Source organism: Aedes albopictus, chromosome 3 (assembly GCF_035046485.1).
Source record: "Aedes albopictus strain Foshan chromosome 3, AalbF5, whole genome shotgun sequence".
Classification (NCBI taxonomy): Eukaryota; Metazoa; Arthropoda; class Insecta; order Diptera; family Culicidae; genus Aedes; species Aedes albopictus.
This window is the reverse complement of record NC_085138.1, coordinates 75524908-75537650: the sequence shown is the minus strand read 5'-3', so window position 1 is coordinate 75537650 and position 12743 is coordinate 75524908.

Genomic DNA, 12743 nt, shown 5'->3' with positions numbered 1-12743 from the left:
AACAGTCGCTTTCTCAAAGGTCTTCAACTCAACGCTCTCTTGTAGACCGTTTGATGAAAAAAAATGTTCAAAAGAGTTACGAAATCTCACCGAAAGCACCATAGATAAACTGAAAGAGACTGGTTATGCCCAAATGTCCACATTGTGTACAAAATTACGCATTTGCACGTCCTGCCGTCTAAAATTTGACAAACGAGCCATCTGTATATCATCGGTAAAGCAGGGCGCAGGAAGTTCGAAAACGACAACAACTGAGAAATTGCCATCAGCGACATCTGTTTAAACAATTTAATTACGCCCCTTTTCAAAAATGCCCTGTAATATTCTTCAACATCTATACCCATTTCAATATTTTTAACGTTGCAAAACACGCTTTCAACATTCATCTTGAAGAAGAGGGAAAACACTTGTCCTCAAATGTAACAGCAAATTAATGAATAAACGACTAATGCGCGGAGGGCGTGATAAAATCGGAACATTACGGTACATAGTATATTATATGTATATATAATATATAATAAAAACAACTTGTTTTACTCACGCAAGGCCATTAACAATAAAATCAGCATCAAACTTCAATTTCCGGCCGAAATAATTTACACCAAAAAAAATTATTACTAAATGTGAAAATTGTGAAATGTTTGAATTGTCATAATTTTTTTGTTTATTTTCATGGTAGATTGCTAATACAATGGACCGTTTTCTCTAAAAAATTACGTTGGTAAAAAGATAGGGTTTTGAGATATTTGAGTTTTTGTGACAAAAATGATATTTTTTAATGTTAAAAAAGATTTTTTTCACAGTGTATATTTTCTTAGGAATCGCCATTTAGTAATCTAACTTTGCTGAACAATAAAATCAGCATCAAATCGCGATTCCCGGCCGAAATAATTTACACAGAAAATTTTTTTTTACTAAATGTAAAAATTGTGAAATTTTTGAAATGTTATAACTTTTTTGTTTATTAGTTTACCATCACCAAATTTTTATGGTAGATTGCTAATACAATGGACCGTTTTCCCTAAAAAATTCAAGTTGGTAAAAAGATAGGGTTTTGAGATATTTGAGTTTTTGTGACAAAAATGATGTTTTTCAATGATAAAATAGATTTTTTTTCACAGTGTATATTTTCTTAGAAATCACCATTTAGCTATCTAACTTTGCTGAAAAATTCATAACAATCGAACAATCCGTTTTTGCTGTGCATATTTTTGAATATTTTTGAACCATTTTCACATACACCCTTTTGAAAAGTTAGTCGTGGCTCTAAATAAAAATTTGATATCGAAAAATGGCGATTTAGATGGAACTGAAAAACTGTGCAAAGTTTCAGTTCAATAGAAAATCATGAATTAAAAATTTTCCTTAATTTTGATGCTGTTGCTTGGAATCGCTCGTAAACTAAAAAAAAAAAGCAGACAAACACAGAAGAAACTTCTCTATGGTATAACCACATAACATTAGCAAACAAGTGCACGGTACTCGAAATGCGATCGATATTACAGAAAAAAAGAAAAACATATTGCTGAAACTATAAAAGGAAAAAAATGCTAAAAAGAAATTAAACAAGGAAACCAGCAACAATAACAAACCAAATGCATTTTTTCTTGTTTACATGAAAAGCACAGCAAAGAAGATTGAACGATGGAAAGAGGTGAAACGTAATAACAGGCGTTATCAATTATTGAGCTTCTCCAAAGAAAAGTCAGGGCCGAATCAGAAGGGGGAGGTAGTCCAAGGTTTTGCCATGGCCCCTTTCAAGGGGCATCCCAAAATTTCACTTCACGAATAAATTCACATTGGGAAAAAATCTAAAAAAAAAATCAGTTTGATTTTTATTTTATTTATTTATTTATTTTTGGCATATTGTTTGGCTCTGTTTGTCCCTTTTCGTTTTTCGAGAGTGACAAATATGTTTGTTTGCCTGGTACACCTTGGTCAAAATTTAACTGTCAAAAGTGGTCAAATATTTGTCGATATATGAAATCCTCGCTTAAGCCGAAATCGAAACTGTTTGAAACTTTCCCAGAAACAACCCCAGTAGTGATGGCGCAAGAAATTCTACGACTCGTGCCGTAAAAATCATTCTTTAGCAACTTGTTACATAATAGTTATTTTTCACTTCGAATATTTCTCCACCATCGTTTTCACACCTAAATTCGAATTATGGATTTCGTGTATAAACAAATAACAGTGGATACCATTTTTTCACATTTGTGCCCTGGAAAAAGCATGAAGATCAGTAAAATTTTAACTCTTAAGCTTGACGCAGAATTGGTACGTTGCGGCTGCGTTGGCGTTAATCTGACAGTTTTCCCAAGGGTTATCTGTCAAACTTCTGTCAACGCAACACAAACGTATCCATAGTGCGTGGGCTTTTAGTATATTTCAATTCCAAAATAACTATAACTTGAGCGAAAGAATGCGTGTATCTAAAATAATTATTTTTGTACGTCTGATATCTTGGACTAGTGATATATTGTGGATTTAGCACCAAATTGGTGACGGAAGTAACTTCATTGACTTCCGCTGCCTTTCCTATGCGTTAAACATAACGTCGGAAGTAGTGCGCTGTATAGTAAATCTGATGCTCTTTACAGCGCACTACTTCCGACGTTATGTTTAACGCATAGGAAAGGCAGCGGAAGTCAATGAAGTTACTTCCGACACCAATTTAGTGCTAAATCCACAATAGTTAGTGGTACTAATAGGATAGTATTTTAGTTACTTTTCTTTGAATAAACCATCAAGGGAACCGCTACCGATATAGAGTATTTGAACGAAATAGAGCTCACACATGTTTACGTTTGTCGACTGGAGCAAGCTGAAAATCCATAAATCTGTAACCGATACGGAAAATCGTATTCCGTAGAATGTGAGTGAATTGATTCGCTTATTTCCCAAAATGTGTACTTTTCCTTCACAAAAACTTACGTATACAATACATACAACACACAAACACACGCAAACGAATTAGATGGGTTGAATTGTATCTTCGGGTATCATGAATGTATAACATGTTTCCTCATGGATGGATTCATGGCAGACCGGAAATGCGCGGTAGTGATATAAAATGGCAAAAAGGGTTCAAGAGGCACATCAGAGAGTGCAAATCTGATGGATAAAGTAGGGGCGCCAAGAGCCCAGGGGCTGACGTTGACGTGCGAATAAAACACATACAACATTTTTTCGGTGATTTTTAGCTGCGAATTAGTGTGATATGAAACTTGATTTCACCAATTTTTAACATAAGTATGAAAAAAACTGGAGTTTTACTTTTTTTGTAATTAATTTGAAAGAAATGCCCTGGTACAATTGTTTTTTAGTTCTGCTGCTTTACTCGCATCACCTTTCAAGTGTATATCGTAATTCTACTGCCACCTTTGGGTCATCAAGTTTTCATTTGTTCACATGGATTTTCAACGAGATTCCCCATAAGAAGACCAAACTCGTGGCACCAGCAGTACGGGACCGACTACGACGAGGTGTTTGGAGCAGTTTCTCAAACCACTTCTCGAACGTTGACGTGGTCATGCACGTCTACGGAGACCGGTCCTCCGTGACTGAACAACGGCCGTTCTACTCCTGGCAAAGACAAGAACCCTGTCAAGCCTCAAGGTCGGCAAGACGCGCGTGACACTCCGCGGAAAGAAAACACTCGTGGATCGGCTCCCTTTATATTCGTAGTCTGGTTACACAATTTTGCACTTTCTTGACGTTATGCTTACCCGTTCTAACTTCCTTCCCGCTAACTTCCTGGCGTCCGTCCTTACCACTGGACGATGGCTCCCACTTCCTCACGGACTACAGGGTGCGGCAGGAAAAAATGCGAAAAGTTCAAGGCACTATTACACGCTAAATATGGGATATATATGACTATTTTTTCATGACAGTTATCAGTCAATGTCTATATTCTAGCACTGAAAAATAAAAATGAACACATTTGATGTTTAACATGTGATAATGTAGGCCTAATAAGCGGATATCAATAAACTGCGCGCCCAATGGTCATTAAACAAAATGACTATAACAGTAACAAAATTAGCTCAAATTCGATGAACAACCAGACCACACTGATCCAGAGCCATGTAGTTTTACATACCAGATGAAATAAGTACATATATTTGACGATATTGTAGAGAAAATCAAAAATTTTGTTTTATCAGATGCGAAATTTAGCGACCTGTGCGATTTTCTGCGGTTTGAAAATTCTGGTTGTCTTCATCTTCAGGCGCCGCCCTGCAAAGGTTAGTGACCAAAATGGGAAGTTTTTTTATTAACTTTTCTGAAAACTAGCCTATTATAGATCATGGAACGTTGAAACATAGATTGGTTAATGTCAAATGGACGAAAATGAGGTTTGAAGTTGAAAAACACTTTCGCATTTTTTCCTGCCGCATACTGTAGTCTAACCTTACTTTTTTTGGTTGTCTTCTCTCTGTCTGCGCACTGCAACGCCTTCGCTTCCCCTTCTCCAGGGTGTTGTATGGCACACTAAATGGCGGCCCAGTTGACGCTGAAGATCGCAATCTTCACTTCTAGCGTGAAGACAGCGCTTCGCTTCTTTTGGAACGCTTCACTATCGATCGACCCTTCCGGAAGCCGAATTAGATATCCGAGAGCACAGAGTAATCTGGTGTTTCGATATTTGCCTTTTCCACCTCTACGGAAATTCGCCTCTGTCTAGGCACATCTGCATAGCCATTCTGAACATGTCAGGCTGTCGGAATACCATCCGGAACCGGAGCCTTGTTCACCGTGAGCGACTTCGTTTCTGAAATGAGTTTGTCATTCGTCATCGGGGCAACCTCGCTTTGGCCAGTAGAATATTTATTGTCCGTGCAGTTGAATCCCGGAATTTTCGACTAGCGAAGTTGGATTTTTCTCCAAATCCGTGCGTCGGACCTAACTTCGGAAGTGGTGCGCTGTTTAGCGGACCAGGTTTACTATACAGCGCACTACTTCCGAAGTTAGGTCCGACGCATAGATTTGGAGAAAAACCCAACTTCGCTAGTCGAAAACTCCGATTTTCAACTAAGGGGGCTATTTTTTAACTCGAGTCGACCGTAATTTCACGTGCCTCGATAGTAGTCAAATTATACAAAACGAGTTTGTCCATACATGTCGAGTAAATAGTCTGGCACAACGAGTGCTCGATACGTTATGACCAATGAGAGTCTAATAGAGGTGGGGAAGAAGATACTTCGTGTGCGTGAGATCCGTGTCTGGTGCAAAACATGTCACTACTACAAGCAAAGCGAGCTCCCATAAGAACGCGTGTCAAATAGTGACGTCACTATTTGTGTTTACATTTTTCTTTCCTTACTAATACATAGCCATCTCTTCTTCTTCCCCACCTGTAATATACTCTCATTGGTCTAATTCTTCATTACACCAACAAAGCTAGCCATGAAAATGTTTGACATTTCTCAGGTCATTTTGACAGACCGCACACGTGCACGAAAAAGACGGATCATATATTCTACTTTATCGATCTTGTTGCCGTCCTTTTCATGCTCATGTTGCATCTGTCAAAATGACCTGAGATCTGTCAGTCATTTTGAGGTTAGGTTCGTTGGTGTAATAAAGAATAGTACAGTCCCGATTCGTTCGTTGGCGGCTCGTTAGATGGGTTGTCTCGATAGTTGAATGTTCACTGGTTGGGGCAAAATCCAACTAAAAGACACTGTCAATGTCAAAATCGATGTCAAAACGAGTTTGACGTCTGACCACCGTCGCATCGCAGCTTCTGTATACAGAACGTTTGCGCAAGTATGTGAGTGTTCCGTGACGTATTTCTCGTCACTTGCGTGTGTCTACAGCATTTTGATCAGTTGTCAGTTGCCCCAACGAACGAACACGGTTCGGTAATCGGGGCGCAGTCGTGACCCAACGAGCGAATCCTCACTGTATGACCTGAACGTCCTCTAAACAGGCTTCTCAAGATCACATTCCGATGACCACGGGATGGTATAGTGGCCATTGGTCCTTTTTATGGCTACCAAGATGACGGATGCCACAAAAGTTCAGCACATTATACGTAGTGGCTTAATTTCCCAGTGGGGAGGAAAAAAAAAGATGATGGTTATGAAGAATCAAAAAGACAGACCGTCGCATGCCTAGTTTTAACGTCCATGAAGAAGGCATTTTAAGGATGCATGTCGATTGCTACGGGTTGGCCTGGAAGGACAATGCATTGGACCTTTTTACGGTAATTTAGATGATGGATATGAAACATCATGAAGATAGAGCCGTCGCATACCTAATACATAGGACGAAATCAGTGAAGTACTAGATTGAAAGTAGTGAGCCGGATTTTTGTATGGTGAGATGATCAATTCTCCGTTTCTGCAATGAAATGGTGCAAACAGCGTGGGTTATATGATTTCTTGCCTAATTTGATGCTGTTTGAGTAAAAGTTTGGGTAACTGTGTTGTTGTATTATTTATGTCATGCAACTCCAACAACACAGTTACCCAAACTTTTGCTCAAACAGCAACAAATTAGGCAAGAAATCATATAATCCACGCTGTTTGCACCATTTCATTGCAGAAACGGAGAATTGATCATCTCACCATACAAAACTCCGGCTCACTACTTTCAATCTAGTACTTCACTCACAGACAAACAGACGTAACACTCTTCAAAACGGCTTGGTACATGCATTTAACGATCAATTCAAATTTCATTTGATTTGCGCGATCGTTCCACCAGATGCGCTAGTGTCCGATCGCTTTGACTGTGTACCCACGGTACATACATTTATTTGTTCAACATCATTAAGACAAGACACAATCAACAATAGTACGCCACAATACTCGGTTTGTGGCTGCCGCTCTCCATCCTCGGTCGCGCTCAATGCTCGCCAAGTCACGCTCCACCTGGTCCGCCCATCGTGCCAACCGGATCAGTTGCAAACACCAGCTTTGCAGGATTGTTGTCCGGCATTCTTGCAACATGCCCTGCCCACCGTATCCTTCCGGCTTTGGCCACCTTCTGGATGCTGGGTTCGCCGTAGAGTGCAGCGAGCTCGTGGTTCATCCTTCTCCGCCACACACCGTTCTCCTGCACACCGCCGAGGATCGTTCTTAGCACGCGTCGCTCGAAAACTCCGAGTGATTGCAGGTCCTCCTCGAGCATCGTCCATGTCTCATGTCCGTAGAGAACCACCGGTCTTATTAACGTCTTGTACATGGCGCATTTGGTGCGTGGGTGAATCTTTTTCGACCGCAGTTTCTTCTGGAGCCCGTAGTAGGCCCGACTTCCGCTGATGATGCGCCTCCGAATTTCACGGCTCACGTTGTTGTCAGCCGTCAGTAAGGATCCGAGTTAGACGAATTCCTCCACTACCTCCAAAGTATCCCCGTCTATCGTAACATTACTACCCAGACGGATACGGTCGTGTTCGGTTCCGCCTACCAGCATGTACTTTGTTTTTGAGGCATTCACAACCAGTCCGACCTTTGCTGCTTCGCGTTTCAGGCGGGTGTACAGCTCTGCCACCGTTCCAAATGTTCTAGCGATAATGTCGATGTCGTCCGCAAAGCACACAAATTGACCGGATATTGTGAAAATCGTTCCCCGGCTGTTGAGTCCGGCTCGTCGCATCACACCTTCCAGAGCAATGTTGAAGAGTAGGCATGAGAGTCCGTCACCTTGTCGCAGTCCCCGGCGAGATTCGAATGAACTGGATAGTTCACCCGAAACCCTTACGCAGTTTTGCACACCGTCCATCGTTGATTTAATCAGTCTAGTCAGCTTCCCAGGAAAGCCGTTTTCGTCCATGATTCTCCATAGCTCTGCGGTAGAATATTTATAGACATTGACTAATACACTGTGTGAGAATCTTTCTCTGTAATGATTATTCAACAACTGTATTCATTATTTGTATACACTTTATTACCGATACCTCAATATTACATACAATGATTCACACTCCAGACAACAATAACAACATCTCCACATATGACAGATACTTAATGTAAACATATACGCTAAACGTAACAGAGTAATACAATAATTTATTATGTGCATACCACAAGGTACCACATCTCGTTTTTTCTCCAGATCCGCAGCAAGGTCACTCCACGTTGTTTCGCTTATAGTCTCCTCAGTTTATGAACGTCTCGCTTCAGTCTCACATCAGAATTAGAAGTACAGTCATCCATTTGGTCATCCATCTCTGCTCGGCATTTTGGTAAATTACTTGGCCGTTACTTGTGGTTGTACCTAAAAACAAATATTATTTTGACCCAAATATTTTCCCTAATCCCAAAATATTTTTAATACTGAGTGTCAAGCTAAATATTACCTTTGCTGATGAATTATTTGAATTGCTTTCCTCTTCTCAAATGTTTTCAATGACAGCTAGCATGCAAACATTGTATTCTGCCCACTGATTTTTTTTTTGACATGTCCTTTCATAGAAGAATCTCATACAAAAGGTTTGTATATTCAGATTATTATTCAGACATTTTTTTAACTAATCCCAACAAACATTTTTGCTGTACAAAAGTGGAACAAACTATTCTTAAGCAAACTTTAGCTTAAGAAACTGTTGTTCAGCTAGTTCTGTTACTTGGGATATGTCGGAACACTGCACGAATGTTACAGTGGAAAAATTATCAATATCCATTAACTCGTTTTCGATCCAAAGTGTCCAAGTGTCATACAAACACTATTTCATTTTAAGTTTTTTTTTTTAGCGAACTTTGCTGGAACTCGTTTCTTGTTCAGAATATATTAAGAAGTTTGGCTTTACTGATTTTGTTTTCTAAATATCGAAGGGATTGATACTTTTTTTAAATCAAATCTGGATTTCGAAAAACGTCACTTGTCCAAAGCAATATTTGCGATACTAGTTTTAGCTAAATAGTAATTTGAAAACTTGAAAACATTCTGTTTTTGAATTATATTTAATATATATTGTTCACAAAACTCGCACCCGCACTAGCTGTTTGAAAGTATAGTAGAATATTAATATTCATTCTTTTTTTCATGTTGTAATCCTATAATTATCTCAAATTTTTAATACATACATCATCGTCGCAGTACCAAATCCAAGTCACGCATTTAAGCACATGCAAAGTTGCAGTTGTGACGTAAATTTGAACCGGTTGCTGGTATTGCGCATCATTAAGCTACTTAAGAGCTGAAATTAGCACTAATCTAAATCGAGTTGCTATATTTATAAGTAGGTTAAACATCAATTTTCGCACCGCCAGTCACTTCGGCTTCCAACCGAAAACGTAATGATAGTAGCCAATTGTTATATACAAAGCAGTTTTCTTCAGATAACAAAATAAATCGATCATCTTATTGGAGCACTTTTCGACGGTTCACCTATATAGGTGTCCACGTTTTTAGGAATCATGTTTCCGATAAAGGGCCCATATAGCCGAGGCGGTAAACGCACGGGTATTCAGCATGACCATGCTGAGGGTGACGGGTTCGATTCCCGGTCGGTCCAGGATCTTTTCGTAAAGGAAATTTCTTTGACTTCCTTGGGCATAGAGTATCTTCGTGCCTGCCACACGATATACGCATGCAAAATGGTCATTGGCAGAGGAAGCTCTCAGTTAATAACTGTGGAAGTGCTCATAGAACACTAAGCTGAGAAGCAGGCTTTGTCCCAATGAGGACGTTACGCCAAGAAGAGAGAGAGAGTTTCCGATAATTTCGGAATTCTCATGATTTACCATTTACCTTCCAAACTGAATGAGTTTATTTTGACGGTTTGGTCGTTCAATAGGTTTACATTCTACGATGCATATTTTCCCTTATTAACTGGTGATTCGTGCTCAATCAAACCTATTTTAACATTATTAACTGGTGATTCGTGCTCAATCAAACCTATTTTAACATTACAAAACCAAAAATGTGTTCCTTTGATGTCGCTCTTTTGGGTTCTGAACTGTAGTACTTATTTTAATGGTGTACCTCCAAAATATTGCAAAAACACCTCAACATGTTATGTTCTCACTCTAGATACCTAATGAAGCTATTTCAACAAGCCTTTTCCAAATTATTCGCATTCAATGTACCGTCAAAATTTAGAACTTTTTATCTTTAAGTAACTCTGAGTTTCTACATATGCTTATCATATTGATAATATTCTCAGTTCGTTGGATCGGACTAGAATATTCTGCATTATTGCAAAGCTCAATCATCTGTCTATCATATCACTTATTTCACATTTTTTCGATGAAATACATCCTCATATTTTTTTTGTTAACGACTACAAGTCTGACGTAGTGCACACTGACCATGATTGTCTGTGTCATGATGGCCCTTACGCTTGCCTCTACGATTCATTTCTTTGTACTGAAACAATTTAAAGCACGTTTTTATTCAAATTTTCAATGAACTTATTAACACAAATATCACTTATACATGTACACGCATTTTTATTGGTAAAAATCCATGAATTTGATATATACATTTTATTTATACACTCATACTTGTTTTCCACGCTGGATCACACATAAAATCGATGGACCTTATATAATCTATGTGTATCTACCAGTCCTGCAAAATATCAGTCTCAGTGCCTGTTTTTCAGCCGAAAATGAATGACTGCGGCGGTCGTTTTCAGTTCCTCGATGTGAGAACTGACAGAATCCGAGAGCTCCATTCGTGAGCGACCCAACAAAATCAATTCCCAATCATCCACACACTACTCATGCTGAAAGGCCATTCGTCTCAACCGGTGGCTTGTGAGAGTGAGTGCCCTATACGTTAGCACGGGTGAAAACACTCAACTACAGAAAATTGAATGGAAATTTAGCCCTGTCAGATCTCGCTTTCAGCACGCTGCGTGCGGGTGTGAGTACCTATTTCATTTCGCACCCGTGTTGCTGATCGGAAAGCAGCTTTGACAGGAAAACCAAAACGGAGAAAATGAAAAAAGCAAAATATCGCTATCATAAAGGCCTGTCGAAAAATTGCAGCACTGGTATCTACACATGAAAAGAGTTATCTATGACAAATTGCAAAAATCTATGTGAGCGACACATGCATACAATATTTGCAGTTTTTTCAGTGTATGAAATCTAAAAATTCAAACAAGGTAACATGTTAGTAAATGGTACCTGTTTGCATTAATAAGCTCGACTGAAAAACAAACCTCATAATCCAGCTTTCATTAGATATAACTATTCCTGTAGTTACAGAAATGATTATCTTTTGTTATTCCAATATCTTGTGCTTTTGATATACTGTACACTGAGGCGATTTTCCGTATACCTATTATGTGTGAGACTACATAGATTTTTGCAATTTGTCGTTACCTTTACAAAATATATAAGGTGAACATAAAAAGTATAAGAATCTACAAATTACATCTATATACAGACTTACATACATTTTATGTATCTCTATAAATAAAATTTATGTGTGAGGTTTATAACGTTTATGTTTGGCGATTTTTGATAATTATATGTCGGAGATGAATAAAAATCATTACAATAACAATAAGTTCATTCACGTGTTTTTATTTTGTTTGTTTTTATTGAAATGTCATCAAATTTTAGATTTTTAAACCTCGTTTTAAACATTCTCGTCTATTCATGCATAAAAAAAAACATGATGCTCTGGCCCTCACACGAAATAGCGGCAGTAACGCTCCTTCACCAACCGGTATGCCTTCTCCGGCTCCTGGTTCCGCATCGGATTGCGACGGATTCTCATTTAATGCCTTCGCGAGGGCTGCGGCCACTGCAATCGTGCTCTTCCACCTGCCAGTACGAGCTTACCCGAAGTTTCCTGCTTCTGGTTCCCGGGGAAGACCATTTTCGTCCGGCGGCTATTTCCTTCTGGATGAACCTTCTCCCGTTGAATCATCGGAAAAACACTCCATCTCCTTCCATGCAATTGCGAAGCATATCTAAAACGATAAAAACTAATTATTGAACATAAAATAGATGATAAAACTAATAATTACCTACAATAAACGAATATAAATTTCACCGTAAAACTCGACGAAGTTTAATTATCAAGATGGCCGTTGCCTCGGCCGTTGCAAGTTTGCTGACTGAGTCTCCCAAACTTAAAAATTATGTGTGAGAATATATAATTTTTAACTATAACATCCCATCTTTAATTTTGATGTTTGCTCACACATAAATGATATGAGGTGCGTACATATGTTTAATAGGGCACTTTATAAAACCGAAATAGGGTGCTATAATAAGTATGTTAGAACAAATAGAAATAACGATTGTAATGTCTTATAAACGTATAATCTAAACCTGTATAAACTTTAACTTTGAAATTTTGTCAGTGTACGTTATTCTCCTCAATAATAGTTTCAATACTTCTTTAACTGATCAAAATTTGTCTCTTCCTGTAAGGAAATTATTGTACATAATTTGTTGTTGAGCGTACTGCTGAACCTTGTTCTCTAACTTGTGCCACAGTTCTTGGCAAGATGGCCCACTCATTAGTAAAAATGGCACTATATCCAGTGTTAGGCAATCATAAGTCAAAATGCCCCTCCTGACGACACCCGATACATTTTATATTCAAAGACTTCAGAAGTGATTACTCAAGAACTCACTGTACTTGAATCGCATAAACATTTAGTGGCATTCAATAGGTTATAAAGAGCTTTTTACTGGAATTCCTGAGACTTCTAGTTAAGCCAAAAAGTTTCATTTTTTATTGTTCGATTTTTTTTAAATATCCAATTCAACTAGCCATTTGACTAGCATGATACGTAACAGGTTAGTGGTTAGCAACTGCTC